The 22,949-nt window shown below is 40.9% G+C and overlaps 1 protein-coding gene across 2 annotated transcripts in view; it reads right to left on the reverse strand.

The window, feature by feature from the left end:
• The window catches only part of slc29a1 (solute carrier family 29 member 1 (Augustine blood group)), a 105,890-nt gene that overhangs the window by 61,993 nt on the left and 20,948 nt on the right, over window positions 1-22,949 (reverse strand). Inside the window, exon 1 of one of the 2 annotated variants that reach the window (XM_062973859.1) lies at window positions 4,680-4,814. The exons of the other annotated variant lie outside the window; for it this stretch is intronic. The gene's annotated coding sequence lies outside the window, so the exon portion shown is untranslated. Of the gene's footprint in view, window positions 1-4,679; window positions 4,815-22,949 lie in introns of those variants that run through there. 2 annotated transcript variants of the gene reach the window in all.

Here is a 22,949-nt window from a genome sequence, read left to right on the forward strand (position 1 = left end):
TTTCTGGAATATTTTTGTTGCTGGGTGCTTCATGCAACCACAGAAGCACTAAATAGCTAGTTGCTCTGGTCCAACGAAAGATAACATTCACCTATTCTGTTTTGCTGCTATTTACCATTTATTTAGCAATAAGTATGTTAGGGGTTTACATAGAGCATAGAAAAGAACAAAGGTCAAATGAGATTTAATGTACCTTTCACAAAAATTACGAGTACCAGAAATTGCAGACTATACTAGCAGAGCTTCCCCAGAGATTCTGACTACATTTTCCCCACCTGTAGATGCCAAGTACTGAAATTAACATAGGACTTTCTGCATGCAAAACACCTGCTCTGTCAGTCATGACTAATTCCCAATACAGTACTTTTTCAACAAAGCTTGAAAGCATTACTTTTCGAGACTACATTTCCTGGAAATCCCCCAGCCATCTCAAGCAGAAGCTTTGATTCTTAAGTGGAGTCCCTTGGAAAGAATCTTCAAACATCAAAGGCTAAAAAATAAATGATGCACCTGTATAAGTGAGCTGGCATTACATTTCTAAGAACGTACAGAGCAGTTCAGTAGGCAGACAGCTCAGATACCCAATTTCCAGCATTTTTTCAGCATGTACTGTATGCAGAGCTTTGCATCACAGTAACTGTATTCACACTCTAATCTTTCACTCTATTTCACGCTTGAATGACTTTGACCTGTCCACCCCGCCTTGCGATAAAACAGACACAGGTTGAGAATTTCTTATTCAAAATGTTTCAGACCACAAATATTTGGGATTTTGGAGTGTTTATGTATGCATAATAAACTATTTGGGAGATGGTACCCAAATCTAAATACAAAATCCATTAATAGACCTTATACACAGAGCCTGAAGTTGTCCCTCCACATTTCTGGTTTTGACTTTTGCAGATTTGATTGAGTCACACTGTAAAACCTAATTATTATCTAGATTTCACAGTGTGGTTCTACGGTGAAATTCCTCCTGTTAAACTAGAGGAACTAGAGATTTCCAGAGAGTAGGAATCTTTATGAGTGTATCTCCACTGCAAAATTAATGCAGCTTGACACCACTTTGACTGTCATGGCTCAATGTGATGGAATCATGAGTTATAGTTTGGGGGTTTCTTTGTATCAGGAACGACTTGAGAAACTGCAAGTCACTTCTGGTGTGAGAGAATTGGCCGTCTGTATAGACATTGCCCAGGGGACGCCTCGGATGTTTTACCATCCTGTGGGAGGCTTTGCTCATTTCCCCTCGTGGGAAGTTGGAGGTGACAGACGGGAGCTCACCTTGCTCCCCAGATTCGAACCACCAATCTTTTGATCAGCAGTCCTGCCAGCACAAGGGTTTAACCCATTGCTTGACCGGGGGGCTCTGTAATTCTAAGGACCTGGAAAAACTCCCAAGATTCCACAGAATTGAGCAGTGGCAGGCAAAGAGTTGCCAAACTGCATTAATTCTACAATGTAGGTGCACCCAGAGAGAAAAAAGGAGGGGAATCTGTTTCTGGAGAACTACAACTCCAAGGGCTCCAAAGCATGGAGAGCCATGGCAGTCAAAGTGCCATCAAACCACACAAATTTTACAGGGTAGAGATGCACCCTTTCATTTCACATGTGAACGGCTTTGGCTGGTCCTAACCCAGCTGAAGTGATTGCTTCTTTCCACTTTGCTGATTCAGAACAAAAGGGTGCCCCACGCCTATTAAAACCTGAATCATTGGTGGTGGAAGGGGGGCCCTTAAACTGGCTGAGTTACAAACATCTGACTTATTTAGAAGGGGGTGAGACAACAGGAAGGGAGAGAAATCTATTCCTAGGAAGGGAAATCCACTCCTGAAAGAGTTGTCATGGGGAAAAGGGGTCTCCAAAGAAGCTTTACCAGCAATCCTTGTACAGTAGAGTCTCACTTATCCAATATAAACACCCCAGCAGAACGTTGGATAAGCGAAAATGTTGGATAATAAGGGATTAAGGAAAAGTCTATTAAACGTCAAATTACGTTATGATTTTACAAATTAAGCACCAAAACATGTTATACAACAAATTTGACAGAAAAAAGTAGTTCAATGCACAGTAATGCTATGTAGTAATTACTGTATTTACGAATTTAGCACCAAAACATCACAATGTATTGAAAACATTGACTACTAAAAGGCCGACTGCGTTGGATAATCCATAACATTGGATAAGCAAGTGTTGGATAAGTGAGACTCTACTGTATCTGCAACAAGGGGTGAAATCTTCTGAACAAGGGGACAGACAGCAAAAAAAAAACAACACCATAGAGGTGTTGTTGAAGGCTCTCATGGTCGGAACCACTGGGTTGCTGAGTTTTCTGGGATATATGGCCATATTGCAGAAGCATTCTTTCCTGACATTTTGCCTGCATCTATGGTAGGTAGGGATCCTCAGAGGTTGTGAGGTCTGTTGGAAACTAGGCAAGTGGGGTTTATATATCTGTGAAATTTTCAGAATGTGAGAAAGAACTCTTGTATGTTTGAGGCAGGTGTGAATGTTGCAACTGGCCACCTTGATTAGCATTAAATAACCTTTCAACTTCAAAACTTGGCCGCTTCCTGCCTGGGGAAATTCTTTGTTGGGAGGTGTTAGCTGGCCCTGATTGATTCCATGTCTGGAATTCATCTATTTTCTGAGTGTTGTCCTTTATCTACTGTACTGATTTTAGGTTTTTTTAAATACCGGTAGCCAGATTTTGTTCATTTTCATGGTTTCCTCCTTTCTATTGAAATTGTCCACCTGCTTGTGGATTTCAATGGCTTTTTTGCATAGTCGGACATGGTGGTTGTTAGAGTGGTCCAGCATTATTTGTGTTCTCAAATAATATGCTGTGTCCAGGTCAGGTCATCAAGTGTATAGGGGTGTTAACCCTTTCCTACGCTATCCATATGTGTGTGTGTTCATTGAGTCCTTGGAGCTGTTGTTCTCCAGAAACAATGTTCTCTCTTTGTCTCTCTCTGGGTGCATCTACATCAGGCATGAGCAAACTTGGGCCCTCCAAATGTTTAGGACTTCAACCCCCACCATTCCAAACGTCCTCAGGCCCAAGTTTGCCCATGCCTGATTTACATTGTAGAATTAATACAGTTTGACAACTCTTTGTCTGCCACCACTCAATTCTATGGAACATAGGTAAAGGTAAAGGCTTTCCCCTGACATTAAATCTAGTTGTAGCCGACTCTGGGGATTGGTGCTCATCTCCATTTCTAAGCCGAAGAGCCGGCATTGTCCATAGACACCTCCAAAGTCATGTGGCCCATATGGCTGCATGGAGCACTGTTACCTTCCCGCCGGAGCAGTACCTATTGATCTACTCACATTTACATGTTTTCGAACTGCTAGTTTGGCAGAAACTGGAGCTGACAGCAGGAGCTCACCCTGCTCCCCAGATTCGAACCGCTGACCTTTCGGTCAGTAAGTTCAACAGCTCTGCAGTTTAACTTGCTGCACCACCGGGAACATATATGTGTATATATATATACTAGCTGTGCCCGGCCACACGTTGCTGTGGCGTTGTCTGGTGGTGTTGGTGAGAAATTGTTGAGGTAGTGTTGGTATTGAATGTCTGTTGTATGGTTGTCTTTATGTTTAGTATGCATTTGGTTATTTGTGTACTGCGAAAGTGGTGAGGGTAGAGGGGGTCTATGTCCCTGTGTAGTATTGTATAGTATTTATACATTGTCCATGTGTTGTGAATGCTTGGATTGTGTCCTGCTGCATAGTAGAAAGAGTTGGGCTGGATGGCCCTTAGGGGTCTCTCCAAACTCTTGTGCCTGTCCCCTGGGCTGAGTAGGTTGCTAGGAGACCAAGTGGGCGGAACCTAGCCTTGTAACTGGCAGCAATTGGATAAAAACAATTATTCCTCTCCCTCTAATTAGGACTTCATTTTTCTTTTCTTTTTGTTGTATCAACCTAGAGCCGTGGATGGTAGGTTGTGTTGTCAAATTTCGAGGTTGGGGGGCCTGTAGTTTTGTTGTTTTGTCCGCTGCCCTGATGCCATCACTCTTTTATATATATAGAAGATATATATGTGTGTGTGTGTGTGTGTGTGTATTTAGGTTAAGGTAAAGCGTTTCCCCTGACATGAAGTCCAGTCGTGTCTGACCCTGAGGGTTGGTGCTCATCTCAATTTCTAAGCCGAAGAGCCAGCGTTGTCCGTAGGCACCTCCAAGGTCATGTGGCCGGCATGACTGCATGGAATGCCATTATCTTTCCGTCGGAGCGGTACCTATTGATCTACCCTCATTTGCATGTTTTCGAACTGCTAGGTTGGCAGAAGCTGATGCTAACAAGCGGGGGCTCACACGCATATATATACTGTACATAGATACACACACATATCGGCTGGAGCTACACTTAAAAACTACATACAAATTCAACTTAAGAGCAAACCTACAGAACCTGTCTTGTTCATAACGTGGGGGGTGCCTGTCTCTCCCTCATACACACACTGCTCGCTTTGGCAGGCATCTGAGCCAAATTCCCGCCAAATTCGTATCCTGAAAACTCCACCTTCGGAGAGTTTTTTCTCTTCACCCAAAATGGCTCTGGCCTGCCGGCCTGCCTGCCTGCCTTCCTTCCCCGGCTCATTCAGCCACAGGTGCCTGCCAAGCGGCCCCATCCCGCCTCGCAGCCAGCCTGGATAGGTTTGCTTGCTTGCTTACCTCGCTCCGCGGCTCCTCTCCCTTCCTTCCTTGCTTCTCTTGTCTCTCTCTCGGCCTCGTGGCTTTAAGGCTTCCCTCCCTCGGCGCCGCCCCTTCCCCGCCTCTCGCAGAGAGAGAGACAGAGAGAGGAGAGAGCAAGAGAGAGAGCAGCCGGATTCGCCGCTAGAAGGGAAAGGCGGGAGAACAGGCATGGGCAAACTTGGGCCCTCCCTCCAGGCGTTTTGGACTTCAGCTCTCACCATTCCTAACAGCCTCAGGCTGAGAGGGGAAAAGAAAGGCCTTGATGTATGGTAACAAATGTTCTTACCATACAACAAGGGAACTACTGATCCCACAGGGAAGCTGATGAAGAGACACAAACTACAAACTATCGACAGACCCACTAAGAAAATCTAATAAATGCTATGCGCTCAGCAAAGGACAAGAGGGATCCTCCCATCTCGTGGACAACAAGTTAAACATAAGCCAACAATGTGATGCGGAAGCTGAAAAAGCCAATGGGATTTTGGCCTGCATCAATAGGAGTCGAGTGTCTAGATCCAGGGAAGTCATGCTCCCCCTCTATTCCGCCTTGGTCAGACCATACCTGGTGGCAGCCAACACTCCAGAAGAAAGGAGCAGAATTCGAAACGATCTTAACAGACTAGAGAGAAGGGCCGAAACTAACAAAATGAAGTTCAACAGGGACAAATGCAAGATACTCCACTTCGGCATTAAAAATGGAATGCAAAGATACAGAATGGGGGACGCCTGGCTATAATATAATAATAATTTTATTTTTATACCCCACCCCATCTCCACGAAGGGACTCGGGGCAGCTTACATGGGGCCAAGCCCAATCCACAACAATAAAACAGAGCAATAAAACAGATCAAATAACAGTAAAAACAAGTCATAAAAATCACATTCAAGGACAAAGGATAAAATCTTGGATAAAATCTAGAAAAACCCAGGCTAAAGTGCTAGTTTGTCAAAATCATCAGGAAGGGGGGGGATTATCCAAATAGTCATCGCCTTCAAGTTGCTGGAAGAGGCGTAAATACGGGGCTATTATTGGAAATGCAACAGGTCAGACATATTGGCTAGACCGCAGTACATGTGAAAAAGATCTTGGAGTCCTTGTGGACAACAAGTTAAACATGAGCCAGCAATGTGATGCGGAAGCTGAAAAAGCCAATGGGATTTTGGCCTGCATCAATAGGAGTCGAGTGTCTAGATCAGGGGTCCCCAAACTAAGGCCCGGGGGCCAGATGCGGCCCATCGAAGCCATTTATCCGGCCCCAGGCACGCAACTTTCCAACCTCCGCCCTCACCTGATGTGCGCCTTCCAAAGCTTTACTTGTTTATAATGGTATTTAAATTATTAATTAATTAATTAATTATTAAGGGGTGCTTTTCCAGTGCTTTTGGTGCACAAAGGCAGAAGGGGGTTGGACTAAATGGCCCAAGGGGTCTCTTCCAACCCTCTTTATCATCATCATCATCATCAAGACACAGTATAACACAGCAAACGAGATATACATGCTGGATTTCGTATCACAAAATCACAAGTTGAACACTTCCCAAGAGTTTAGGACTGTGTGATTTATTATTACTATTATTATTATTATTATTAACAACATTGAGGCTGGGTAGCCATCTGTCAGGGGTGCTTTGCTTGTGCTTTTGGTACACAAAGGTAGAAGGGGGTTGGACTAAATGGCCCAACAGGTCTCTTCCAACCCTTTTTATTCTGTTTATTATGATTATGATTAACATTGAGGCTGTATTTGTTCCCATTCGGGTTTTTTTACTTCAAAATAAGAGATGTGCAATGTGCATAGAAATTTGTTCATAGTTTTTTTTTCAACTATAGTCCAGCCCTCCAATGGTCTGAGGAACTGTGATCTGGCCCCCTGTTTAAAAAGTTTGGGGACCCCTGGTCTAGATCCAGGGAAGTCATGCACCCGCTCTATTCCGCCTTGGTCAGACCACACCTGGAATACTGTGTCCAATTTTGGGCACCGCAGTTGAAGGGAGATGTTGACAAGCTGGAATGTGTCCAGAACAGGGCAACAAAAATGACCAAGGGTTTGGAGAACAAGCGTTATGACGAGTGGTTTAAAGAGCTGGGCATGTTTAGCCTGCAGAAGAGATGACTGAGAGGAGACATGATAGCCATGTATAAAATATGTGAGGGGAAGTCATAGGGAGGGAGAAGGCTTGTTTTCTGCTGCCCTGGAGACTAGGACATGGAACAATGCTTTAAACTACAGGCAAGGAGATTCCACCTGAACATTAGAATTTCCTCACTGTGAGAATCATAGAATCATAGAATCATAGAATAGTAGAGTTGGAAGAGACCACATGGGCCATCTAGTCCAACCCCCTGCTAAGAAGCAGGAAATCGCATTCAAAGCACCCCCGACAGATGGCCATCCAGCCTCTGCTTAAAAGCCTCCAAGGAAGGAGCCTCCACCACAGCCCCGGGGAGAGAGTTCCACTGTCAAACAGCTCTCACAGTGAGGAAGTTCTTCCTGATGTTCAGGTGGAATCTCCTTTCCTGTAGTTTGAAGCCATTGTTCCGTGTCCTAGTCTGCAGGGCAGCAGAAAACAAGCTTGCTCCCTCTTCCCTATGACTTCCCTTCACATATTTGTACATGGCTATCATGTCTCCTCTCAGCCTTCTCTTCTGCAGGCTAAACATGCCCAGCTCTTTAAGCCGCTCCTCATAGGGCTTGTTCTCCAGACCCTTAATCATTTTAGTCGCCCTCCTCTGGACGCTTTCCAGCTTGTCAACATCTCCCTTCAACTGTGGTGCCCAAAATTGGACACAGTATTCCAGGTGTGGTCTGACCAAGGCAGAATAGAGGGGGAGCATAACTTCCCTGGATCTAGACGCTATTCCCCTATTGATGCAGGCCAGAATCCCATTGGCTTTTTTAGCAGCCGCATCACATTGTTGGCTCATGTTTAACTTGTTGTCCACGAGGACTCCAAGGTCTTTTTCGCACACACTGCTGTCAAGCCAGGCGTCCCCCATTCTGTATCTTTGATTTCCATTTTTTCTGCCGAAGTGAAGTATCTTGCATTTGTCCCTGTTGAACTTCATTTTGTTAGTTTTGGCCCATCTCTCTAGTCTGTCAAGATCGTTTTGAATTCTGCTCCTGTCTTCTGGAGTGTTAGCTATCCCTCCCAGTTTTATGTCGTCTGCAAACTTGATGATTGTGCCTTCTAACCCTTCGTCTAAGTCGTTAATAAAGATGTTGAACAGAACCGGGCTGTTCAGCAGTGGAACTCTCTGCTCTGGAGTGTGGTGGAGGCTCCTTCTATGGAGGCTATTAAGCAGAGGCCTGATTGCCATCTGTTGGGGGTGCTTTTGAATTTTTCCTGCTTCTTGGCAGGGGGTTGGACTGGATGGCCCATAAAGTCTCTTCCAACTCTATGATTCTGTGCAGGAGTCTACTGTATACCATGCAGCTGTAGACAAGTCTACATAGGGACCACCAAACGCAACATTGCCCAAACAGGAGTCAAGCAACATGATTACAGCAGCGTCTCACTCATCCAACATAAACAGGGCGGCAGAACATTGGATAAGCGAAAATTTTGGATAATAAGGAGGGATTAAGGAAAAGCCTATTAAATGTCAAATTATGTTATAATTTTACAAATTAAGCACTGAAACATCATGTTCTACAACAAATCAACAGAAAAAGAAATTAAAACTGCTCCCTCCCTTGTCTCTTTCAAGAACCAACTAAAAACCTTCCTGTTTAAACAGGCATTTAGTGAAGAAAATTAATCAGGAATGACAGGAATATCATATGTTATGGATTGGAGTAGAGTGCCATATATGTCTCGATATGATACCTCATGAACTTGAATGTATACTGTAGTTGTTTTTCTTAATCTGTTTAACCTATTACGTTTATATTATTGATGTATTCTGATTGTTGTTTATGTGATTTTAATATGTTGTAAGTTGCTTTGGGTCCCATGAGGGAGAAAAGCAGGATACAAATAAAAACAACTTCTTCTTCTTCTTCTTCTTCTTCTTCTTCTTCTTATTATTATTATTATTATTATTATTATTATAAAAAGCAGTTCAATACATGGTAACATTATGTAATAATTACTGTATTTACGAATTTAGCACCAAAACTTCGCAATGTATTGAAAACATTGATTACTAAAAAACTGACTACAAATAAAGATAGAATTGAATAAAAGGAACTTACAGTAACAACATTGTCAGAAGTTAAATCTGTAAAAAGTTCAGTCATGTGAAGATAGCCACTTCTGTAGAGTTTTAGTATATAGTAATATTCTAACTGCCATGACTTACATCTGAAGGAATGATGTGGTTTGTAAGTCCATTAAATACTTTCCTTTTCTTTGCCAATCAAATCTCAACAACTTGAAATCTGAATCAGAGAATCCCAAGCACTTCACCAAAGTACAAATTCCATAGGATGGCGCCATGGCAATGAACGTGGTATTACATCTTAAAGTGATTTAGACATTTCTAAAGCTATCAATCAAAGGTCACTGTGCAGTTATTCTGCCTTTCCCCCTTTATCAGATTTCTATGGAAAGGCTAAGCCGTTCTTGGAAACAGGAATGGAGAAATGCTAGGCTGTAATCTTATGCTTAATAATTGGATGATTATGTCCTCCTTGGGACTGCCAAGGAGGTGTGGTGCAGATGCTCATCATAACAGCTCCCAAACCACAACCCCAAGGAGGATCCCAATATTCAGACAGTTGTGTGCTTCCATATTTAAAAGCCAGTTTAATTATTTCTACTCGGAACATGTAAAGCTAATGGATCTTGATTGTTTATGTCTCAGACACAATGATGTTAACTTGCAACAATGTTTTTAATTGTCTGACTATATGTTCTTTGATGTCTGACGGTTTTATTTATATTACCAGCCAATGTTTTTTAATTTGTTTTAATTTATATGTATAATTGTCTTAATGTTGAGTTGATGGCACTGAATGTTTGCTAATTTTATGTTTTATGTTTGAAAGCCATCCTGAGTCTCTTCGGGGAGAGAGGGCGGGTTTAAAATAAATTATTATTCTTATTCTTGCTGAATAAATCCCAGCTCATCTGTGGATGGCAGCTAAATTCAGGGGAATCAAAAGAGACAAAATGGGCCTTACTCCTCCTCCTCTTCCTCATTACTATTAATATAATAATAGTCATTATTTGTTGTCCACCTCTCCTCATGGCTCAAGGTGGGATATAATACAGTTAAAATACATAGATAAAACACAAGACAAATAAAATGCATATATTAAAAGACAGAGAGATTAAAACACCTTAAAATCACGCATACCAGTAACAGGTAAATTTAAAATTCATAGATTACAGTTGAGGCCTGGCTCTACTATTTTGACCATCGATGTTAGAAACTCAAGAAAAATCTATCTCACAGTATTTTGTGGAAGACTGAACAGGATAATATTTCAGAAACACTTAAAGCTCCTTGAAGGGCACATTTCAAATGTGAGGCTGGATCTACACTGCCATATAATCCATATTATGAAATCAGATAACCCAAATTATTTGCTTGAACTAAATTATATGAGTATATACTGCCATATAATCCAGTTCAAAGCACATAATCTGGATTTTATATGGCAGTGTAGATAGAGCCTTAGAAATCCATATTTCAACTCCTCCTATCAGCCCTTGCAAGCAAAGACAGTAGGGAGGGATGACAGGCATTTCATTCAGCTACATCCATCACGTGTAGCTGGATGAAACTCCCGTCATCCCTCTCTACAGTTATATAGTCCCTGTGCCTTTACATAACCATATCTAGGACCAAGCTGAAGATTTGCTTCTGTTGCAAACATATTTTCTTGGAAGCCATCACCTTCATTTCAGCACTCTCTGAATATTGCTGTTGGTGGCTTAATTCTGCATTCTTCTCTCCTTTTGAGTTCACTCATGCACCACCTCTATTAAGCACTTCTCACATCCTACCTACTAAGTTTACCTGTTTGGCCCTTCCTGCCCCTTCCTTCTCCTAAATGTCATGCATTTCACTCTGGCTGGCAACTCTATGCCAACATCACTGGCACCTCTCACCGACTGCCCTGCCCACTAAAGCGTTGCTTTTCCCTTCCAAGTCCTGCCACTTCTTAGGCTATACTCCCTCCTCTACATAGGAGCCCAAGCAATAAAGTGGGTCATCTTGGCTCTTCCACACACAGCCCAGGATTGGTTCTGAATTTTAATTGGGCTCCTGAACCTTTTGCTATAACAAAAACAATCTGTCTTCCTTTCTTCTCCATTTCTAAACTGCGCTCTGCCCTGTGTGCTTGTTAAACAGTTGCTTTGGCTTGTTAAAAAGGTGGAGACAGCATGGTTTATTTATCTTTCCTGAGAATAGCAGGGCATTCATAAGAACGTTACAGAGCCAGCGGGAGACAAACCTAATTCTATATTTGAGTGATGCAGAGAACACAGTTTTTTTCCTCCTTTTAGGATGTTTGCTGGCTGGAAGGAGCTAAGTCTCATCAAGGGAGTGCCATAGGAGTTCAAACCATAAGAGTTCAACTCAAAATATGACTCCAAGGCCAGGGTCCAGATACATCTCTAAAGCACACTGGCTCAGTACTACATATGGGTTTCAAGGCAAATATTTAAAGGGAGTGGTATGTTAACCACTTCCTTGCAAAAGTCCTCATTAAGCTGATACAGAAATAACTACCGTAACCAATACCTTATCCACATGTTAGTCTGACTTGATTTATTGTTGATTAATTTATAGGGGAACCACATCCAAATGTGATTCTAAAAGTACTTGAAAAATTCATGTTAGAAGGGCAAGATATTCTGTCAGAAGAAGTGAATCTAAAAACAGGGTCCCAAATCTCACTATGTTCTCTGGAAAGGAACAGAGAAAAGAAGGGTACAGAAAGCAGCTAAAGAGTACCAGCAGTGCAATTGGGAAAGTTTAGGTTCTGGACCTAATAATCTTCCAGGGTGGGGCAGGAAAGTCATGGACCACAGAGTTGGAAGAGACCCCAAGGACCATTCAGTCCACCTTTTGCTATGTAGGAACACAATCAAAGCACACACACACACAGGAGGAGCAAAAAATAAGGTAGAATAAGGAAAAAAAACCAATGAATACCTCAGGAAGAAATGAGAAGGGAAATTGGGAAAACTGATAGCTAAGGCAAAGGGCAGCAGAAAATATATGAAATTGAACCAGACTATTCTCACGAACCAACAAACAGAATGAACGATAAAGGGAATGCATGACTGTTCCCAGAGGGAGGGGGGTGAACAGGAGAAGGCGGGGGAGGGAGAAATAGTGGAAAAGAGATGGATACAGGTAGGGGATGAGGGCAATTACATATTAAAATTTTAATCTCTTTTTTGTTAAATTGTTAAAATATATATACCGTATTAGTCACCTATGTTATCTTCAAAACTTCCCCATGAGGAAAAGCGGTTATTTTATACTCTACTTGTTTGACCCAAATAAACAAAACCAACCCCCCCCCCCCCAAAAAAAAATCAAAGCACCCCTGACGGTTGGCCATCCAGTCTCTGCTTAAAAACCTCCCGAGAAGAAGACTCCACCACACTCCAAAGCAGCATATTCCACTGCTGAACAGCTCTCACTATCAGGAAGCTCTTCCTAATGTTTAGGTGGAATCTTTTTTTTCCTGAAATTGGAATCCAATATTCCTTCAAAATGTGATAATCCACCTGAAGCCATCCTGCTCTTCTCAAAAAGGGAGACCCTAAACTCCTGCCCTAAAGTTCTTCCTCAACAGCACCAGTAAACAGAGCCTTTCTACGCCACACAGTTATAGGACTGTGAGTCCACTTTAACTGCTCAAGCTCCATTATGTGAAGTCCAGAGTTTATAATGTTGCTGAGATGGTAAAGCTTTCTGGCTAATAATTCTACATAACCCGCCCTAAACTGTAAATCTCAGGTCTCCATAGGATATTGACATAACATTTAAGATGGAATCTCTGTGCACTAATTATGTAGTGTGAAAAGGCCCTAGAACAGTTTCTTCCTCCTCATAATCTTCTTTTAAGGCTGTCAACATAAATGGTAAACGAAGAGCCTTTTGAACGTGTGTGGGTGGAAATGTTTTAAAAGAAATGTATTTAGATTTCATGGTTTCACTCATCCATGGATTCTGCTGAGCGGTCAAGGATGCAAATGAAACGTGATGTTGTATTTGCTCCAAATTATCATGACCAATGGAATTTTTAGTGTACATACAAATTTCTTTAATCTCCAAAGCATGAAAAGATGTCATCTTACTTTCTGAAGATACAAGAACATCCAAGAAAAGGAATTAATGGTGAGTCAAACACTGACATTAATTAGTGCCAAATCATGTTAAATTAGGCTAAAGGAAATGTTTGAACACGTTGGGGGCAAAATACACTTTCAAAGTTGCATATTAGTCTACTGCTATGGCCAATACTGATGCCATGGAATTTAATTTAATTACATATTGTCATAAAAACCTGGAATAATTTACTTTAAAAGTAAATTATTCCAGGTTTTTATGACAATATGTAATTAAATAAAAACCTGGAATAATGTACTTTTAATGACAATATGTAATTAAATGGAGCCATTGGTGGTGCAGCAGATTAAAGCAATGAGCTACTGAACTTGCTGACCAAAAGGTCAGCAGTTCGAATCTGGGAAGCAGGATGAGCTCCCACTGTTAGCCCCAGCTTCTGCCAACCTAGCAGTTCAAAAACATGCAAATGTGAGTAGATCAATAGGTACGGCTCCGGCGGGAAGGCAACGGTGCTCCATACAGTCACGCCGGCCACATAACCTTGGAGGCATCTATGGACAATGCTGGCTCATCAGCTTAGAAATGGAGATAAGAACCACCCCACAGAGCCAGACACGAGTAATGTCAAGGGGAAACCTTTACCTTAAGCAATTAAATTAAATTCCACAGCATCGATATTGGCCATAGCGTTAGTCTAATATGCAACTTTGAAAGTAAATCCTGTTGAATGTCATCACATTTACATCAACGATTTTGGACAGAGGTGCAGTCCATCTTATACCTCATTCTGAAAATAAGTTTAGCACTATCCAATATCAGAAAGGTTTAAAAAGATAACACCAATTTCTTACAACCTGTCCCAAGACATCACTCATGTTTTGTGATTTACAAATACCCCTAACAAATTCAACCAGGGGAGAAATGTTGGATGGAGGGTTGCAGGTCTCTCCCCATGCCATTTCCCAGATCTAAATGCCAAAATCATGGGGGCAAATGGTTCATATATACTCAACCAAGCGCAAGTCTCACTTGCAGAATTCATCAGCAACCTGTCGGTTCAAGTTCATTCAGGATTACTTGCCTGATTCCTCTTCTGCTCTGAGCACATCCATGAACTTAGCCATTGAGGCTTGGTGCCAAGGAGTCATTCTTCCATGGAAGGAAAGGACTTTGAGAACAGGGAAAGAATTACAAATCCTTTGGCCATTAGTGTCCATTAGCCTGGGAGCAAAGCCATAAAAATCAGCCAAGCTAAACACTTTTTGGCACAAAAAAGCCTCTGGATGTATTATGAGGACATGCTCACTGGCCAAGCGACCTCCAATCCTGTCTAAAGAGAAGAGGGAGTACCATGGAGTGTAAAGTCACTTGTGAAATAGAGAAGAAGAAAAAAGAAAAGATGGGGATGTCAAGAGGCTTGCAATTGTACAAAAACATCAACAGGGAAATGATTGAGATGGTATTCCTGAAGAAATACCAGATGGAGGAGGAAGAGAAGGAAGCACGTGCTATGTAGAAGAGAAAGAATAGACAGACCAGAGGAGTACAAGAGAGGCAGAAGAGAGCATGTAAGAAGAAGCAGAGGGAAAGAAACAGACAGAAAAATGGTTAAAATAGAAGCAATAAGCAAATGCAGGAAGAAAAATGCTTTTTCGTTTACCTAACCTAAAAATAAAAATGTCCTTCAGAGAGATGCAAGTTGTGCAATTTTGTTCTACAAAATCAAACCATATTTAACATTTCTCTGCACCAATGAGCCATAGAAGTCATGCTTGGGTTGTTGGATTTTAAAAGTAAAACCGTTACTTTTATGGTTTTACTTTTAAAACTAAAACCATATAGCAAATCCCAGTAGTTGACTATTGTGTGTGGTCTTACAGCCACACACAAATGCTAGGCAGGCCTACAGACAGAGCTTCAGTTGCATTGGGAAACATTCATTCATCTGACTTGCCTACATGAAACAATGAGGGGAGAAGATTAGAGATATGTTACTGGGGGGGGTGGGGGGTTGAGCCTTAAAGAATGTAAATCACTTGCAGGATAAATTGAACCCCATAGTAGAAAAAATTGCAGATTTAGAACTATGTATAAGCTCCTTCTACTGCCAACCCCATCTGCCTTTTCAGTGTTCTGTTGCATCGCATCTTCCAATAGGCCCAGGCAGATACGTTGATGAGAAAACATTCATGTAACAGTTGGCCTGAGACTGATGAAGGAAGACCACAGCTTGTAAAAGTTAGAATTTTGGGCTACAACTTCCTGAATCCCCATCCATCTGCCTGTGCTGCCTGAAGATTATGGGTGTTTTGGTTTAAATATAGTTTCTCCAATCTTTGTGGAAGATACAGTTCACTCGTACTATTTTTCTGCTGTTCTTGTGAAAGTGGAGGAGGACACTATCTTCAACCCATCTGAGAAGATGCTGAAATGTGATCTCGGCACTTTTAATTAAGGAGTCTTTTCTGAGGCAAGCTATCAGTGGGAAAAACTATCAAGGAAAAGGTAAAGGTAAAGGTTTTCCCTTGACATTAAGTCATGTGTCATGTGTCCAGCATGACTGCATGGAGCACCGTTACCTTATCGCCGGAGCAGTACCTATTGATCTACTCACATTTGCATGTTTTCAAACTGCTAGGTTGGCAGAAGTTGGGGCTAACAGTGGGAGCTCACCCCACTCCCTGGATTCAAACCACTGACCTTTTGGTCAGCAAGTTCGGCAGCACAGCAGTTTAATTCGCTGTGCCATCAAGGAAGGCCTGAAGAAATAAGACCAAAACATCCTCCTAGTGACTCATTTATCTGCAAAGATGAAGGGAAGCAGCAATGTCAGTTTAGAAACATCAACAATCAACTGGTGTCTCACTTGGGCATGTGTAGAATTGGGATCAGAAGGAAACACTGCAGGGAAAGCAAAACAAACACTGTCTCGCTACAGCAAATACGCCTAGGCAAAACATTCCAGCAGACAGGCCACATGGCATTTATTTATACCCTTCCCTTCAGTGCTACCAGAGCAGCCGACAAATGGTCAAGCATTGAATAATATTGTGTATACTCAATGGTAATATTTTAAAGTAATATTTTACAAAACAACAAAAAACAGCCCCTACAAAATGCATATTCCCATCTCTCACTTCTACCTACAGAGGAAGCACAAACTATTTATTTTATTTACCACATTTAGATTCCACTCTTCTCACCCTGCAAGGGACTCAGAGGCCTTATAAAAAGGAAACAACTCGATGCCGCAAACATACATACAATAAAATAAACAAATCCATTAAAACTAACAAGTTAAAACATCTTAGCAGACATAACAGAAAAGTTTTTTTGTAAGTCATGTAAAGTTAAGAGAATGTAGCACCTAGAAAAGGGTCTCAGTAGGTGGTATTTCTGAGATACTAAAATAAATATTTTAAAACCCAATATATATGATTTTTTCCAGACTATACAACAGATATACTGCATTCAAAAATGTTATGGTCACTCAAATGAAGGTATCAAAAGTCCAGATAGCCCACCCACATTTGCATGTTTTTGAACTGCTAGTTTGGCAGAAGCTGGGGCTAACAGTGGGAGCTCAAACCACTCCCCAGATTCAAACCACTGACCTTTTGATCAGCAAGCTCAGTAGCTCAGAAGTTTAATATCCAGATATATACATGCATATACAGTACATCTAGTAAAGATTTGAGTCCGTAGTCAAGAGTGTTCCTTCAGATATTGGGGCTAGAAAATGGTTGGCTAATATAGGAGATATAGTCCAAAAATAAAAGGGTGCTCAGGGACAAGAGTAACGCAATTCAGATGATTCCTTAAGGAAGTTACAGTGGGCAACGAGATGGGGCAGCAAAAAAATTAAAAATTGATTGAGGCACTTTTCAAAAGCACATGCTTTTACATGAGGAATATCAATATGTAATAATGAGATTATTGTAACCATACCTATGGACACATAATTGAGACAACAGGATCCTTGCCATTATTTTTTGGTGCCACTAAACCAAGCACAGATAAGTCAAGTTACACTTTAGCAAAACTGACAGATCCTTGAGCTGCTCATGTGTTTAGGTCATTCTACGGGATTGAATTATTCATTTTTACAAACATCAGCCTGATGTCCACTGTGGCATATTGCTCCAATATGTACAATTTTTAAAAAACAAGTTGAAAGTACATGACAGAAACACTGAAACCATTCCATACAATTCATCTTGTGGGTGCAGCTATCAAAATGCCAATTAAGTAGATAGAAATACTGCCCTCTGTTGGAAAATCGTATTACTGGAAAGACACCACATCAGAATCAGCATCAGGCACCACATCAGAATCAGCTCTGGCTCCTATTTGGATGAGAGATCACCGTGAATACCAGGTGATTTAAGCTACATTTCAGAAGACGGAACCAGCAAAAACACCTCTAAGTATTCTGTGGCTAAGATAAAATGTATGGGATTACCATGAGTCGAAAAGCAACTTGAAGGACATGCACACATCCACCAGCTCAATGTGGTACACTTAGCCAAGCTTTTAAATGTTGTATCCTTTAAATATACAGGCAAGGCAGAAGCTTAGAATAGACGCTACTCTAAGCAGGACATTATGACTATTGTAACCAGCAGGTATAAAAAGAATAAGAGATATCTCCAGTTTTCACTTTCTCCCCCCTAAAGCCATAGTTCTGCATACCACAAGTCAAATAGGCTAATAATAGAAGTCCAAAATGCAATTTGTTTCAGCTTATACAATACAGGTGCACCCTCAGACAATGAAACCTGCTGGCCAAATGATACAGACGCAGATATGTCCATTATTTGGGGTGACAGATCAAAATGACGAGTCTGCTTGAGGCAATGGAATGTTCTTCCCCTGTGCAGGTTTTATGGGAATGAACAGCCACCCGGTGGGAGCCATAATTCCTCTATGCTGAGAAGAAGCAGGAGGAGTGTTTTAAGTGCTGCTATTAAGGTGCAACGGGCAAGAAACAAACCTGCATTGTTTGTAGCTTAGGCTTCAGCCCTGCAGGGAGCCCCACACATGAGGGCCATACTCCCTCACACATTCCTCACAGTTCCTCTGCAGAAAGACTCTGCTCTCTATGCATGTGTTGCATACGCATAGCAAACAGGGATATAATGGCAGCAGATTTCCCATATAGCCGACATTATTGTCTACAGGTAACTTGAAGGCTCACACACACACATAGGAGAAAGTAGGCATTTTGCCACCTCAATTTCCCAATAAAGTGCACCAGGTTTTCATGTTCAGCTGACAGCTCACTTACACAAATCTCTGCTCAGGTGAACAGTGTGGCAATAGCACCACAGAATTTACATAGGATCAAAGCTTCAAATCTATGAACTACAAAGCCACAGGTTTTTAACAGGTACCACTATTAGGCAGAACATGCAAAGGCATGTTGGAGAGCAAAACTACCTGTATCAGTCTGCCTTCCCTTTGCATCTTAAGTGAGTCGCTGTCCTCACATATTGCTTAAGATTGTGCTTCATCTTCAGTAGTGGAACAAGAACGACATGCCAGTGCTGTTCCTTCCAAGTCACTTCCTGATCTTGAAGGTTAATCAGGATGAGCCTTGATTAGTATTTGGTTGGGAAACTGGCAACTACCAAATGTTGTAAACTATATTTCAAATGAATGATTGTGGCAAAACCACTTCTGAGACTCCTTAACTAAGAAAAGCATATAAAATTCATGGAGACACCATATGTTAACAGATGACTTGAGGATATCAAGACATGGAGACCAGTTCCCAAAGGGATTGGGGTTTTCTATATTGAATTACTGTAATGATTCCTTTGTATTAAATTGCTGTTCTATGTTGTGCTGGAGAAAATATTTATATCACTTCTCATCACATAAGGATATCTTGATTCCAAACACTTACCACATAATGTTGATGGGAAAAGATGAAATCCTTGTGGAAACCACAAAACACACACACACACCAAATGAGACTCAGGCTGCCCAGAAGTTTCTGGTACTTCCCCCTCCATCACAACTCACTATGTCTCCCCTACACTATTCTCTTTCCAAGCTTCTCTGGCTCACCACAAATATGTACTCTATCTATTCAACAATCAACACTTTAATGGCTCCACTTCACCTCAAGGTTAACAAATGATTATTGAGCAACAGATGCTCTGCTTCTGAACAGAAGTCCAGCTGCAATGCAGAATATCCAAGAGAGAGCTTGGAAATATTATTTTTCCCAGAATCCTCCAAACAACCTGGTCACTTTTCTAAAGGAAATATCACTTTTCTAAGCACAGACTTAAGAGGACTCCAACTGCTCTGTATCAAACCCCCCTCAGTACTCTGAGAATGAAGATGTTCCAAGGGGATCCAATGAAGCACTTCTACGCATACTCCAAGCAAAGGTGCACTGAGTACAATGCAATGATAGTAGTGTGAGCCAGTGTGGTATGATGGTTTGAACATTGGACAATTACTCTGGAGAATAAGGTCTGAATCCTCACTTGACCATAGAAACACAACTTAGATAAATCATTAGAAAATCTTAGCATTAGAAAACCCTATGATAGCATTGCTTTAGGGTCACCATAAATAAGAAAATAATGTAAGGTACACAACAACAATAGAAAAAAATATAAAGAAAATAGAGTGAAAGAAAAGTAAGGATATGGTGAGGTGGTGTTTTGCAGATTTGAGGGAAAACAAGTAGCCTGTAATACTGCACAAGAGTGAGAACAGGATGAAAGGAGCAAGATGGGAGCAGCTGTGGAGCGATCCATATAGACACAGAGGAGAGGAAGATGCACAGACGAGCAGAAAGAGAAAAATAGTGTAGCCCTCCTGCAAAAACTGGCATATATCAAAATTTATACGTGTGTGTGCGCGTATGCGCACTGCTGAATTGTGTATGTGTTTGGCAGATGAATTATATAGTACACATAACTGCCCCATAATCTCACACACTTTGAGAATTTAAGAAACTGCACAAGTTGCATTACTGGCCTGAGGCATTTTCAAAGCGAGGAGCTGTCAGATATATGCAACCACTAAAAAGCAGCTGGAGGAAAATCCCATGTACCTCTAAGGTCATCTGGCCCATAAAATTGGTCTATAGAAGCACCAGCTCCTTGACAGCTGAAACAGACTCCTAGAAAGAAGTGGAGCCTGGAGGGGCAACCAGCAGGCCATAACTGGACTTCATCCAAGCACAAAGAAGGTAAAGAAAGTGTCTACCAAGTAGCAAAGGCTGTAAAGGAGAATCTCAAGAACATGGTACTATATAATAATAATAATAATTAAAAAACCTTTATTTATGTTCCACCCTTTCTCCCCAGGGGGATTCAGGGTAGATGGTGGTGTTGCCATCACATATGCCATGCTTTACCTGTTTGTTGTCTATTAACCACATGTCAGCCAAACTACTTTTTTGAATGACAACTTTCAGTATCCCCCTATATGACATGGACACTGAGTAGTTTGGGATCTGCAAGTTTTTTTTAAAGTTTTCCAACTACAATACTAAGCCATTCTCCTTTGCCTCCAGATTTCCCTTGAGCCCTGATAGCAACATGTTAAGGTTAAATATAAAAATACTGCTTTAACTTTCAAATTAAAATGCAAATCAGACATCTGAAAATAGAACATTCACTGCTGTAAAAATATAAGTGCTATAGCCTCAACTGTATGTCCATTTTTAACTGCTTATATATTAATCTAGTGTGTTTTAAATTGTTTTTCAATATTGTAAATTATTTGTTTTATTAGTATTTTGTTTATATTCATGTTAGCCAGCTAGCTGCCTTGCAAGAAAAATAAAAATAAAAATACTCCATGTATTCCCATAGTTAAATCTACAGAAGTGGCATTCAGCTGTAGGCCAGTCCTAGGGGAAGTGTCAGGATCACGGCACAAGCTGTGCTGCTTTCTTAGCCAGAAAAGCCAAGCAAGGTTATACAGCAGATGCCAGCATTAGCTCCTTTGCTTTTTTGCATTCTCTGCAGCTGGCAAGATCTTGAACCACCATCTGACATATGTCAGTAGCAGTTAAACATTTAGAAGGACTGTTTCCATCTGTGGTAGGACCAGGCCCATAGCCAGGATTTTGACTCGGGGGGGGGGGGGGGGGCTGAGTCTGAGTGAGGGAGGATCTGCCCCTGAAAACCTTTTGTATTGTTATCCCAATACCTCCATGCATATGGGATATATTGAGCATGGTGATCAGATCATGACATGAATAAACATAACAGTTTAAATAATAAATGTAAGGCCTTCTCGCGGAACACCCTGAGAATTTTGGGGGGGGGGGGCTGAAGCCTGGGTAGGACTCAACCATTACTGACACTCTTGTAATGTAAATATAAGCTGTAGCTGTCACTCCATATCTAGCAACTTCCAGACATGTTTGACTAGAATCAAAGTTGGTACTACCATTTGGAGTGTAGTATGACACCCACATAATACTGTTCACACCCATTAAGAGGAGCATATTTAGACCTTGCAAGAGAAGAATCAGACGGAAAATAAACATCCTTTCCTCTGCTTCTGCCTCTTTCTGACCAGCTACATCAACTTCTGCTACACATTTCAAAGACCAAGAATAGGCTTCTTTGAAATAGAATTAATCCATTGTGTTTTCTTAATGTTAGAAATTATCTGTTCTCTTACCTCTCGGTGCCTCTGCAGAAAATTTATTATGACTCTGATAGAGACTGCCTTATGCCTGATGCAGGGAGTTGGTCCAAAGCTGTAGTCCTAGCAAACTGCACCAGCAGAGTGCAAGCCATTTGTGTTTCTTTGAGAGGCAAGAAGAGGGAAGTCATGAATTAAAACCTTAGGTTTAGTTGGACCTAGTAATTTTCCAGTAGCTCTTGTTTTGCCTGGTTCAAAATAGTTACACAAAACATTGCCTTTTGGAAGGAATGCTTATAAGAAAAACTTCACTCAGGTAGGAATTAAATTTCCCTTTGATTTCTCCGATTTTGCAGGAGTGATTTTCTTTTCTTCCCTTTTTGTTAACTCTCATTTCTATGGATAGAATATTATAGTAGTTCACCTTGTTCATGCACACAAGTTGTTGAACAGCTGCATTTAGGGTTTGGACTGTATTTCTGTTTCCTTTATTTTTGCTTCTCATCTGTCCTTAACTGCTTGAACAGCTATATGTCAGCCAATGAGTCTTCTCTTTCTTTTTGGATACAGATAATGTTCCTGGTTTGAATCCAGAGTTTATTTGGCTCTCAGTTTATTCAGCCTAATGGTTAATATTAACTTTAAATTTTATAGGGATGTTCTTCCCATTTTTTTGTTCTGTCATGATGGTTAGTTTAAAACTCTTATTAAATTTTTTTACTCTAACTTTTGATATTAGTATATTCAGTCTGTGTCACAATCTGCTCCTGGTCTTATTTTACAGAGAAAGTGGAGCTTCTGTATCTTCTTCTAATTATGTAATCTACTTGATTTCTGTATTGGACATCAGGTGAAATCTATATCAGCCATTTATGTGTATAGTTACTTCTTGGGTTCTTAGAAGAATATGTTTGTGATTAACAAACTGTTGTCATCACAATATTCAACGCTGCTTCATTTCTTCATCCTAGACCAAATTTTCCTACAATCTTTAATCTGCTCTGTTATTTTTGTATTTGCATTCCAATTGCATGTGATTAACAATAAGTTATGTTTTACTGTGCAATCAATTATATTTTATTTCCCCAGCTATTGAAAGTTCTGTAGCTTTAAGTACTTCTAATTCAATTATTTTGGCATTGCATCAGTGTTTATTTTATTTTTGCTTTTTAAAATAATATTGTTTTGTTTTATTCTGTGGGATCTAATTTGGAGACATTCTTGAATGGTGGCATATCAATTTCCTCCTAGACTCTTCTTCTTCTGTCTCTATAGTTGGGAGTATAAACTTTGATTAAGAATTTAATTAATTTGTTCTCTCTTATTTGTTTATTTATCGTATCAGAAGCGAAACGAGGGTA

The sequence above is a fragment of the Anolis carolinensis genome, chromosome 1 (assembly GCF_035594765.1).
Source record: "Anolis carolinensis isolate JA03-04 chromosome 1, rAnoCar3.1.pri, whole genome shotgun sequence".
Taxonomy (NCBI): domain Eukaryota; kingdom Metazoa; phylum Chordata; class Lepidosauria; order Squamata; family Dactyloidae; genus Anolis; species Anolis carolinensis.